Genomic DNA, 12208 nt, shown 5'->3' with positions numbered 1-12208 from the left:
AGATGTAACAAAAGCATGAACTAGTTTTTCAGCATCCTGTAAAGACAGAATGTTTCTAATTTTCATAATGTTCCGCAGGTGGAAGAAGGCTGTTCTGGAAACTAGTTTTATGTGTGAATCAAATGACATTTCCTGGCCAATCACAAGACAGGCCGTGTTCTGTGGGTGTGGTTTTGGTCTGAAACAGTGCGGCTGGCGAGAGCGTCAGTGATGAGACATTTACAGCGACTCGGAGGTTTTTGACCATAAAAACGACTTCATGTTTGTAAGAACACCTCCATATCTCACATACTATAAGTGAGATAGGACCATGCTGATGCATTTACTACCTAGTTTTAATCATACATGCTTTAAAGTGGGGCTTTTTGCGATATTTATTGCGATATTAACACAAAACAAGAATTCTCATCAGATGGGGTTCATCTGTGAACAAACAAAAAAGTGTGACATAAAGAGAAAACAAAACCTATTATACAGCGCTGCACGCTGCACTCCTACTGTGCTTCGGTGTGTGGGTGTGTCCGACTCTCTGCCCACAGTAAATAAAGTTAGATGGATCTCACTTGTGCGGCAGAATTTTTTATTCCTTCTCAGAAAGTATTTAGGTTTATGACAGAAAGTCAGTAAATTTGTTGTTGTTGTTGCTTTTTAAATAAAAGAAAAGTCACTGTTGGTCTGTAAAGTCTTTAAATGTGCATAGAAACAACACAAAATGTTTAAACAGACATTATTTCTGTTATCTATAATGTATATAATGTCTTCTTCTTCTGTGTTTGGTGTAATGTTACAGTCCTGTACTACAGTGTTTTGAGTTTGTGTGGACGGACATATTTCCTGAAACAACGCCGTGTTTACAGGGAAAATAGAAGATAAAAAAGATTGTTTACCTTTTGTGTCGTTTCCGTCTGGATGTTGCCACAGTCTCTCCCTCTTGTTTATCGCTCATCTTCAGTGTGGTGTGTGAGGGACAGCATGTGCATAGGGGACAGGGGGCTGACTGTGAGCTGTGAGAGCAGAGCAGAGCAATGCGCTGGTTCAAAGATGCTTTTCTGAAGCAAAATGTTCTAAAAAAAAGAGAAAACATTGCACGTCCTATTATGTGACTATCGCACATGCACGCATGGTGATGACGATGTTCAAACGATACATCATGCAGCCCTACTTTAAAGTGTAACTAAATCCCTAAACCACATTCATTTTGCAAAAATTTCACATTTTAGTGTCAAATACTAAAAAATGATAAATGCTCTGGTAGACAAATGCCTCATCTACTGCCTCTCTCTGGTCAAACAGGAGCTACTGCATTCACATTTTGCCATTAGTCCACTCTTTTATCACTGTCTTGTGACATCATTTGATTGCTACAAACATGTCTATAGCTCTAGTTATTGCTTTAGCACAAGTAGAATTTTGAGAACGTTTGGCTCCAAATGAGGACGGAAGTGCTGCCTGCAACAACGCGTTGTTTATGTCCTTATAATGCATGTGGAGATGTCCTGTACTTTGCTGCACATGTGTAACATATTTTACACACTGTGATGGTCTTGTTGACAATGTGAGCGCTGGAGGGGTTTTGAGTTTGGTCGATGTGTTGCCCAAATCAGTTGGCAGCAGCTAGCAGTTAGCGGGGGGAGGTAACGTGTAGTTGTGGTACAATCGCTACAACCACAACACTGTTTTTCTCCCTCTGGGACGCCAGAAGGTAGTCACACTGGGCGTGGCTAAGTACTTGATTCCACCTTTGCTTTTGAACGACAGGATCGTGAACTTGTTTCAATCAATGTTTGATTTACAATCGAAAACGTGACACTCCACATTTAGGGTTTGTGACTCATATTTGATTTGACTTGTCCTTTTTTTGGGGGGGGTTATCTAATCCTGGGATTTTTGTCTAGACTCAAACTGCTAATGAATATCATACCAGCTCATCCCTAATGAATAATGTCAGTGTTATGATTTACTAAGAAACTTAAATGAGTGAATGAGGTGGACCCTCCCTCTTCTGCCTCTTTAAGCAAATGAATGTCTTCATCATCTTCATCTGCTCCTAATTCTAGGATGGGTCAAAATGCAGAGAATAATTTCCCTAAGGGGATTAATAAAGTATCTAAATTAAAAAAATAATAATTATTCACTTTTGTGTAACTGGATTTCATTGGTGGATGTTTTAGCTTTTTATCTGAACTAAGGTCCATTTTTTCCAATGTATTGCCTCTGATATTTAGTTATCTAACCACTTACAACACATGTTGCTGTCAATGTTGAATTCATTAGGTACATTTGCAGAACAACCCACCAATTTGTAAAAAATATTAATTAGTACACAATTTTATTACACACACTGATGACACATTGGAGTGGGCCTGAACTCACTGGTATGTAAGTTATGTGAACTAGAAAATAGAGCAACAGACTTTCAACAATGTGAGGGTGTTGTAGACCAAGCAGTCAAAGGATGATGGAACACAGGATGATGTTGAATCAAAATTACAAATGAATGAGTGCAACTGAATCTGGGTGTAATAACAGAGGTCAACTTCACAATACTGACATAAGAAATGAGACAAAACAGATTATAATGTTTCATTATGTTAATATTATATAATGTCCTATTGTGACTTGTCTCAACATGGGGGAGTAATGCAGACATGACTCAACCAGAGTATTCTCTGCAACTGTGAATATGAATGTGATATTTAATTATTATCAATGTAAACATAGTCATGTAAAACATATTCTGAATAAGGAAGGTCAGATTATGTGTCCATGTAAATGTAATCAGTGACAACCTGGTAGAGTAATAAGGAATATGTTGATTTCAGAAATATTCTAGTCGGGACCATAGTCATTATTGTCTACTTGAGCGATGGCACCAGACTGTGGCAGTTTAAAAAAATCATTCAGACTTCACATTCACAACATTTAAATAACTCCTGCATTTTAGTGTGGAATAAATAACTGCACCTGTAAGTTTGGCTGCAGGATGGTGCAGAAGTTCATTGGTAGAAAAACATGACTCATGAACATGACATGACCGGCCATTATCGTTTCACTTCACTTCCCACTGCTGTAATTCATAAATGCTGCCAAATAATATGAATAAAGTGTGTGTGGTTGAAGCAGAAATGACAAAGTCACTGTCATTTTTACTTCAAACAAAAGTTCCCAGCTCTGTCATTTTAATTCTCTGTGAGTGAGTCATAGTTTCAGGTTGAACTTTTGGTGTGTCTCGTGCTGCTGTGTGTGGTGACGGTCATACTGATGACTGGCTGTCCTGCAGCTGCAGTGATTGTTGATTGCTCACCACCTGTTGTGGAGGATAAATACATCTGCCCACAGTTGTGCTGCTTTTGGAAAGACCTCACTTGACATAGAAGAGCATGTTGGCACCAGGGTTTACATTAGCCGGTATTAAAAATAATATCACTGTTTAAGTATTAAATATTCAGATACCTGAGATATTATGTTAACAAGTGAACCTAACTATAAACTCATTTCTTTAAAATGTGTTTTTATTTAATCAAGTCGTGAGTTTCCCATGTCCTCATGTGGTCATGTCACCCACGTAGACCAATGAATTTGTAGCTTGGACGCGCAGCGAGATGTGGTGCCACTGACAGCTCTGCATGGGTATGGAGGGTTGAATTTCCAAACTGCTCATGAAACAGTCATAAGGAGTTTTGGGGAAATCTACCCTGACAACCTACCCTGACTGGGGCGAAACCACCATAATTCCTGTGTCCGGTGCGCCTGTCGAAAGCGACTTCTCGCTCGCGAATCAAAACAGCCCAAAGAAACTGTGACATAATACAATACGCAAAGGGACATAAATACTACTATACTAAAGATACTACCTATGTAGGAATCAGTGGTGGCTGGTGATAAAAAAAACGTTTAGAGGTCGTATTTTAATGAAAAGAAAAAAAAGTGCTACATCTATCTATAAATTCCAGGAATGTCTGTCTTGTCTGTCTTGTCTGTCTTTGTGTCTTTGTGTGTTATTCGCATATCTCTCAAACTGATGATCTGATTGATTTGGTGTCTTGCTACGGGCCAGTTTGATGTTGTTTGGATAAGTAATGCAAAAGATATCGTTAAATATATTGCTAAAATCGTTAAATATACATTGGCTTTCGCCGCTCTACTGTAGCCACTCCCCCTCTCAATCACACAGCACTGTGAGTGAGACAAGGTGCCGTCAAGCTGAGGCAGATGACGAACACAGTGCTCGACTGGTAAGTGACGCTGCATGGCAGGAGGCGTTACAGGTCTTTCTGCACCCGAGGCAGCAGGTTCAGAGGACGCTTCATTCCTGAAGCTGTCACACTACTGAACTCCAGCTCTGCATCCCAGTGACAACCAACCAACTGTTATGCAACCATATAGTTCAGTTTTCCATATTTATTGTGCGCCATTATGTCAGTATGTTTATGTTAGGTTTTGCCCTGGTAGACAGTGAGTGATGCGTTGTCACTTTTCAGCACCTGTGTGATGAACAGCGGCATTTACATCTGTACGTGCGGAGGAAGCTCTCTTCTGATTTTATTGACTGTGTCAACCAGGCTCGTTTTCTTGGCTTGTAATATTTTTGCCAACTCAAGTGAAGTAAAAAAGTTTTCTTTAGTGATGTCCCAGCCCTTTCCTGTGTAACGCTCTGCCAATACCAACACCACACTGTCTCCGAGTCTGAGCTGGCCTCCGCGTCTCTTCTCTTCCCAGGTATGTCGCAACATTCACCACATATCTAGTATCAACATCAGCAGCAAGCCAGGACTTGATGCCAAATTTGTCTTGTAATGGATGAAGCTGGATCTCGCCTTTGTTGGAAAGAGCTGTTCACCCACAGTAATGTTGACACCGGGTTTATAGCAGGCGTGTGCTGCAGGGCCCCAGGCTCAATCAAATGGATGAATGCTTGTACACAGCACTTTTCAAACCACACTCAAGCTTATGGTTATTGTCCCCAAACTGACGCCCTTGCACTTAAGGTTCCCCGGGAGTTTGCGCGAATTCAACGGATTCAATAAAATGTATAATAATAATATAAATATATATATATATATAAAATAAGACACCACAATAACTGTATCTCACCTAAGCAGTAAGAAGTAACACTCACCTATTACTTGTAAATGAAATCCATCCTCCGAACCTTTCAGATGAATCTTTTAATTACCTCATACAATTGCGTATTCTGCTTGACGAATGAGCAGCTCCTTCTCTATGGCAATGGATTCCAGTCCAGAGAGTCGTGTTTGTCCGGGTGTATTCCATGAATACGTTTTGATGTGCTTCAGAGCTGAGAAAGATTGCTCAACTGATGCAGTGGACACTGATATTGTCACGATCAAGCATGTGAGGGCGTAAAGTTGTGACATGCTGACTGCAAATCCCGTGCTCCTCAGAAATGTCAGTAGGTCACTTGGACTCTTTCCCTTAAAGTTTGTCATGCAGTACATCACCTTGAGCTCAGCTCGGAGTCTGCTCAGGTCAAACTGTGCGCCGTAGCTCTCATCCTGTCTCCTGAGCACTGCTTTGGGAAATGTCTGCTTGAACTTTATGAACAGTTGTGCACCCAGCAATGCAACAAACAGCAGTCGCTTGTGATCTTCAAATCAATTCCTGATCTGTGTATGATGCTGTCGATTAGCACTGTGTGCAGCTCTCTGTAGTAGGGATGCACCAATCCCCTTTTTCACCACGATACCGATATCTAAAGGTTTAGAATCGGCCAATCCCGATCCGATACAGAATAACAGTGCATCATTTTGGTAAAAAATGTTATTTCTCATTGTGTAAAAAAGACTGGGATCATTCTTTGTGCAAGGCAACATCAGACTTGACTTAAACATTTCTTTCCTAGTTTTAAAAAAAACATAGAAACAGATAGAAATATACTGAATTACTTATTTAATAACTGTGCACCAGTACAGCAATCTTAAATAAACCAATAGTTTCACAAGCTTGATAGACATTCAAATTAGTTATTATTATTCAACAGTCAGTTCTTTGTTAATGTAAACCATTAACAAAGAACTGACTGTTTAGTACAAAAATGATTTTAACATCCAACACAAAAGCAGCTGAATAAACCAATAGCTTCTAAATAGAAGTCCCTCATTCACAACGAGATGCATTGTATGTGCAACACAGTCTAGACTACGCACTCTCATGTTCTCCATCACCTTTCGCATGTTGCTGGCGTTGTCCCTCAGAATCACATAAACTTTGCTCAAAGGAATTTGCCACTTGTCAAACATTTCCATTAGGGTAACTGCAATCACTGGTGTGTGACCCACAGAAGTTTGTTGTGTTTAACATTGCACTGTGTGGCACGTAACTCTCATCCAGCCAGTGTGCCGTTAAACTTAAAAGTGACAGGGGGGAAACGTCAGAGCTCCAGATATCTGTAGTGAAACTCAGAGCTTTGATATCTTTTATCTTCTCTAAAATGTGATTGTACACTTTACCGTGCAGTTCAGGTAGAGCTGTCTCGGACAAATATTTTCGTCTTACAATGTTGTACCGTGGCTCCAGGTGGCTCATTAGCAGCCGGAATCCCTTGTCCCCGACAACTGCCAGCAGTTACCCATCCATACCAATGACCGCCCTTTGTAACATTTGCTGCGCAGGTTTTGCAAGTAGTTGTGGAGTTTGTTGGCTGAGGTAGTGTGAAAAAGTTCTAGAAAATCGATCCTTTCGCTCACTTCATTTTGAAAACTATGTGGCTTTCAGCACAGCGTGTTGATCAGATACGATGCTATGGATCGGCCCATTGTCACGATACCCGATCTAGAATTTTCTTTAATATCGGGACCGATACCCAATGTCATTGGAGGCTGGTTCCACTGGAGAGGAGCCTGGTAACTAAAGGCTCTGCCTCCCATTCTACTCTTACAGACTCTGGGAACCACAAGTAAACCTGTATTTTGTGACCTAAGTGGTCTATTAGGGTGATAGGGTAAGACTAGGTCTTTCAGGTATGAAGGGGCCTGACCATTAAGTGCTTTGTACGTGAGGAGGAGGATTTTAAATTGAATTCTAAACTGTACAGGGAGCCAGTGTAGAGAAGCTAACACTGGAGTTATATGGTCTCTCTTTCCAGTTCCTGTCAGAACTTATGCTGCAGCATTTTGAATTAACTGCAATGCAAACTGAATATTCACATAATTGATTAGCAACTGCCTTTTCTAAGATTTTAGAAACAAAGGGAAGATTAGTTATAGGTCGGTAATTAGCTAAAACATCTGGGTCAAGGGTCACTTTTTTCAGAAGGGTCAAGAACTGTGTGAGCTTCCCCACTCACAGGAAGGGTGGTGGAAAATAATCTTTTATTTGCGTCCAACAGAAAAAGTCCACCAAACATACAGAAATAAAAATGCCGTCGTAGACGCTCTCTCTCTCTCTCTCTCTCTCTCCCTCTCTCTCTCTCTCCTCGCTCCTGCTTCCTCCTTCCGGACCCATCCTACTGCAAGAGACCAGAACCAGGTTACAAGTGTGCTTATATAGCTGACTGATTACCTGATTCTGTCTAGCGGTCTGATCACCGGCTGAGCCACTCCTCCCTCTCCTCCAGCAGTCGCCGCTCTAACCATACCCCACTGCCACAAACTGCTATTTTAAACGTTTGGGGCTCATATCCAGTTAATAAGGATAGATTAATTTGAGTCAATATTGAGCTGTTCTAAAGGAAAAACATCTTTAAACAGTTTGGTGGGGATAGGATCTAACTGACAGGTTGATGGCTTGGATGATGTAACTAATGATGTTAACTCAGGGAGATCTATAGGGGAGAAACTGTCTAACTGTGCACCTGGTGCTTCTAAAGCTCTTGTGCTAGAAGATGAGTCAGTCCCAATATGAGGGAGGAGATGATCAATTTTTTTTCTAATTGATGTTATTTTATTCACAAAAAAGTCATCACTGCTCAGTGTTAAAGGAACAGATGGTTCAGTGGAGCTGTGGCTCTGTGTCAGCCTGGCTACAGTGCTGAAATGAAACCTATGATTATTCTTATTTTCTTCAATTAGAGAAGAATAATAGGCAGCTCTAGCTTTGTGTAGGGCTTTTTTGTAAGCTACAAAACCATCTTTCCAGGCTATATAAAATTCCTCTAGGTTATTGGAACGCCATTTTCGTTCTAATCTACGTAACGCCTGTTTAAGAGCACGAGTATTGGAGTTAAACCATGGTGCTCGTCTCATCTGATTCACCACTTTCTTTTTCAGAGGGGCAACACGATCTAATGTAGTACGCAGTGAGGCTGCTGTACTATCAACAAGGTTATCTATGAGGGCGGGAGTAAAATCACAAAAGGTACCTTCAGATGTACTGACATATGGCACCGCATTAGAATAAAGGTTGCACTGTCTCTTTCTTAGTATTAATATTATTATCAGACAGGCACTGGCTGTAGCTGTATTTCTTATTTATATTATTGTAGTTCATTATTGTACAATTAAATGTGAGTAAATAATGATCAGTAAGGAGAGGATTTTGAGGAACTATGTTTAAGTTATCAATATCAATACCATAACTTGCTATTCAATAAACATGTAGAGAAGCGACATTCAGCTGCTTTGGTGCACTCTAATGGCGTATTTTCAGCGGCTCTACTACGGTTTAGGTTGCATCTTCACTACAAAAAAGTACCTACTCAACGTGGGCGGAGTCATCACTACACGGCTGCGTGAAATTGCGGTGACTTCATTTTATACACACACACACACACACAAATGAGTGACTAGTGACTTGTAAATCACTAGAATCAGTTAATTAAAAATATTTGTTCAGTACTTCCTATATGACTGGAGCACAGACTCTGTCTGACACAGTCACTGAATACAGCGGCAGGGTTTGTGATGCCACTGGCGATCAGCAGTGCTCTCCCTAAATACACCTGGTAGTTGTTGGAGCTTAACCCACGTTTTTAGGATTGTTAAGTAGTTTTAACTGATCTACAGTTCAGCTTGATTTCTGTGTTAGCACTCTGGCTAGTCAGTGGCCGGCAGTCTGAACCAATCATCGCATAGTACCTACTCAGCACGCTTTTGGAACCTCACAGGAGCAGTTTCTAAAGCAGGTACTATGCAGTGGAAACACTACTTAAACCGTGCCGAGGTGAGTAGAGCTGGTGCCGTAGCTTTGATTACGGCACTCTGTTTCATTGTTTCCATAAGCTACTGCAATGTCACAAGATTTATTTCCGTCCAGTGTTGCATTCATTTTTCACCAAGATCTTGTATTGATGATGGAAGAATCAGATCACTGAGCAAAGCCTTCTCCAGCACATCCCAAAGATTCTCAATGGAGTTAAGGTCTGACTCTGTGGTGGCCAATCCATGTGTGAAAATGATGTCTCATGCTCCCTGAACCACTCTTTCACAATTTGAGCCTGATGTCATCAGGGAAGAAAAAAATGCATTGATGGAATAATCCATTCAGTATGGTCATTCAGTACATTCATGTAGTCATTCTTCAGGCACATAATGTTGCTGAACCTAGACCTGACCAACTGCTGCAACCCCTTACCTATTTGCTGAGTTAAATCCAGGTGGCGACTTTTTTATTTGGCCAGGCAGTGTATTTCCCAGTGTGGCTGTTATAACAGCTTCTGGGAGAAAGGTGTGGGATATACATCATACTCTAACGTCTTTGACACTCTAAACCACTGGTCAGTGAATGGCTGCCTCTGGGCCAAAACTGCGCCGCAAGCATCAGTATTTGGCCAGGCAGATTATTTAAAAAAATCTGACATTTTTAAATGTTTTCCTGATCTTCACAAAAATGAAAAAATCATAGAACAATAGGAACTGATTCAATACATTCTGTAACTATACTAATTGACAATTAACTGACATGTTTGGTATGAATATTTTTCAATTTAAATTTTCCACAATAAACTACATTCTGACTTTAGTGGCTTGACTTGAACTGTGTATGAAATTGCAAATCTGCTAATCTTTGTGAGCAGACCAGATGTGGGTGATGCAGGTGTAAAAGGGCATTCATGTTAGATGTGTTACTGTGAGCAGACTTAACCTGCATTAAACACAATCTGTCCTCCAACTGAAACGTAACTATGGGTCGTTTTTTCCAACCCCTGAAACATAACTATGGGTCGTTTTGGGCGCTAGTTTTGAAAACGTAGACATAGGTCGTAATTCCTGCATACGACCTATATGTACGTTTCATTACACTGGTGTGGTATTTTACAACTTGAATATGCACAAGTGTTACTGAGGTTAGGGTTAGGGCAAAAAAGACAGGGTTAGGCAGTAAAAATTAAAAAGGTGGTATAGGGAGCCAAACCCTTGTCAACCACACTTGAGTGCAGTGCTCTCGTCACTGAGCTGACTGCCAGTGGTGACCTTGGCGAAGCTACTAGATACCACTTCCAAAGTACCAGGTTGCTGTCATGTATACAACCACAAGGGGCACTGGTTTTGAAAACGTAGACATAGGTCGTAAATCCTGCATACGACCTAGTGAACTCCAATGTGCGTTTCATTGGAGTCGTATCGCAAATATATGTTAGTTATGGAGGTCTACTTACATATATTAACTTGTTTTCATGGTTAAAAACCTCCTAGTCGCTGCAAAATATCTCCTCACTGACGCTCTCGTCAGCCGCGCTGTTTCAGACCAAAATCACCCCCCCAGAACATTGGCCAGCCAACAAGAGCTTTCCCACTGTCCTGTGATTGGCCAGGTACCTGGAAGTGACGTAATAGATAGGCCAGCTCTCAGATACACAGCTCCCCCTCTGGCAGCTACAATGAGAGTAGTTCTTCTTCTTCTGCGGTTGAATTTACGCAACCGGATGTGCCCGGACTAGTGCCCGCACCAGGAGGCGCTACAGTGGTGAGAGGAGTGGTGAGGATTTCTGATGACGACATCAAATTAAGGAAGTGCCGATCCACTTTGCAGAGCCCAGGAAAACAATACAACACTATTTTCTCAGCAGTGACTGAACTGTTGTTCTGAAACTTTAGGGTTTCATAAACGAGCTAATGATGCAGATACACACACAAATGCAGCATTAATTGGAGCTTCCGGTCTATGTGAGCTTTAAACAATGCTTGCAGATGGTCTGAGTTTTATTGACAAGCTTTGCTCCACCACTAATGGAGCTACACAGTGGATTTAAAAGATCACGGTGCAGCCTTGAACGTTTGATTTTCTCCACCACTCACCGTTCTCCGCTGACACTCACACACTGTATTGTTTGGTTTGTGTTTCATCGCGTCATTGTGTGACGTGTCATTTCTATCCTGACCGTTAATTTGGACAGCTAGTGCTGCGTTAAACAGAGTTGTGCACACAATCCAGTCCATGCAGAATCTATTTATAAAGAATATGTACTGTGCACACACATTTACCAAATGATTGTGGTTTACCCTTGTGTATTAAACGGTTCATTTATTTACACTTCAGTTTTTTACCCATATGTTTAAGTTTAAGAGCATTTTTTGACATTTTACAAAGGGTGGCAAATTTTTTCCAGATCATACATTTAATAAATTAGTCTGTTTGTACAAGACTGGATAGTTCAGAAGAAAAATGTTTAGTAGAAATAAATCAGGTTCTGGCCTGATATTCAATTGCTTAGAAAAACTTACTTTCAACCCCTGCTCAAGTGGAGGTGGGTTTTAAAGTGGTTTACAGAGGAAGCAGGAAGGGTAGGATGGGAATGGTGGATTAAAGCAAAAATAAATGAATACAATTTTCTATATGAATGCAAATAAGGTGCTGTGAGGTCAGCTAATGTGGGCTGTCAGAGAAATGTTGCTATGAGCTAATAGTGTAACCAGCAACAATGCTTTATACTGAAGGGTTATGATGTCGCAAATTCGCTCTCAGGAAAAGTAGAGCCATGTGCTCAGCAAAATCATCTACTCCTCATCAGATTATCATCAGCTCCACAAGCAACAACTCTGATGTGCAAAGGTCAAAGACCTCGTTGTCTTTCAGAGCCACCAACGCTTTCACTGTCTCAACCAAAATTTCAATTTGTCATCTGTCACTGAGGACATACTGTCTTTTGTTTTTTGTACATTTAATCATTAATCACAGTATTATCAGCTTCTCATGTGTTTTCCAATGGTTAATTACAACCTGTCCCTGCTGTTGTAATGAGCCAGTTTTCCCTTAAGAGTGATTAGTTTAACCTCAGTCATTAACACAGTCATTCTCTTGTCTCTGATCT

At 40.8% G+C, this 12208-nt stretch overlaps 1 pseudogene; it reads right to left on the bottom strand.

The window, feature by feature from the left end:
- Positions 1 to 408: 408 nt before the first annotated feature.
- Positions 409 to 12208, bottom strand: part of LOC122778817 — a 52700-nt pseudogene continuing 40900 nt past the window's right edge.

This window comes from Solea senegalensis, linkage group LG12, assembly GCF_019176455.1.
Source record: "Solea senegalensis isolate Sse05_10M linkage group LG12, IFAPA_SoseM_1, whole genome shotgun sequence".
Lineage (NCBI taxonomy): Eukaryota > Metazoa > Chordata > Actinopteri > Pleuronectiformes > Soleidae > Solea > Solea senegalensis.
The sequence above is the reverse complement of the archived record's forward strand: the minus strand, read 5'-3'. Positions and strand labels throughout refer to the sequence as shown.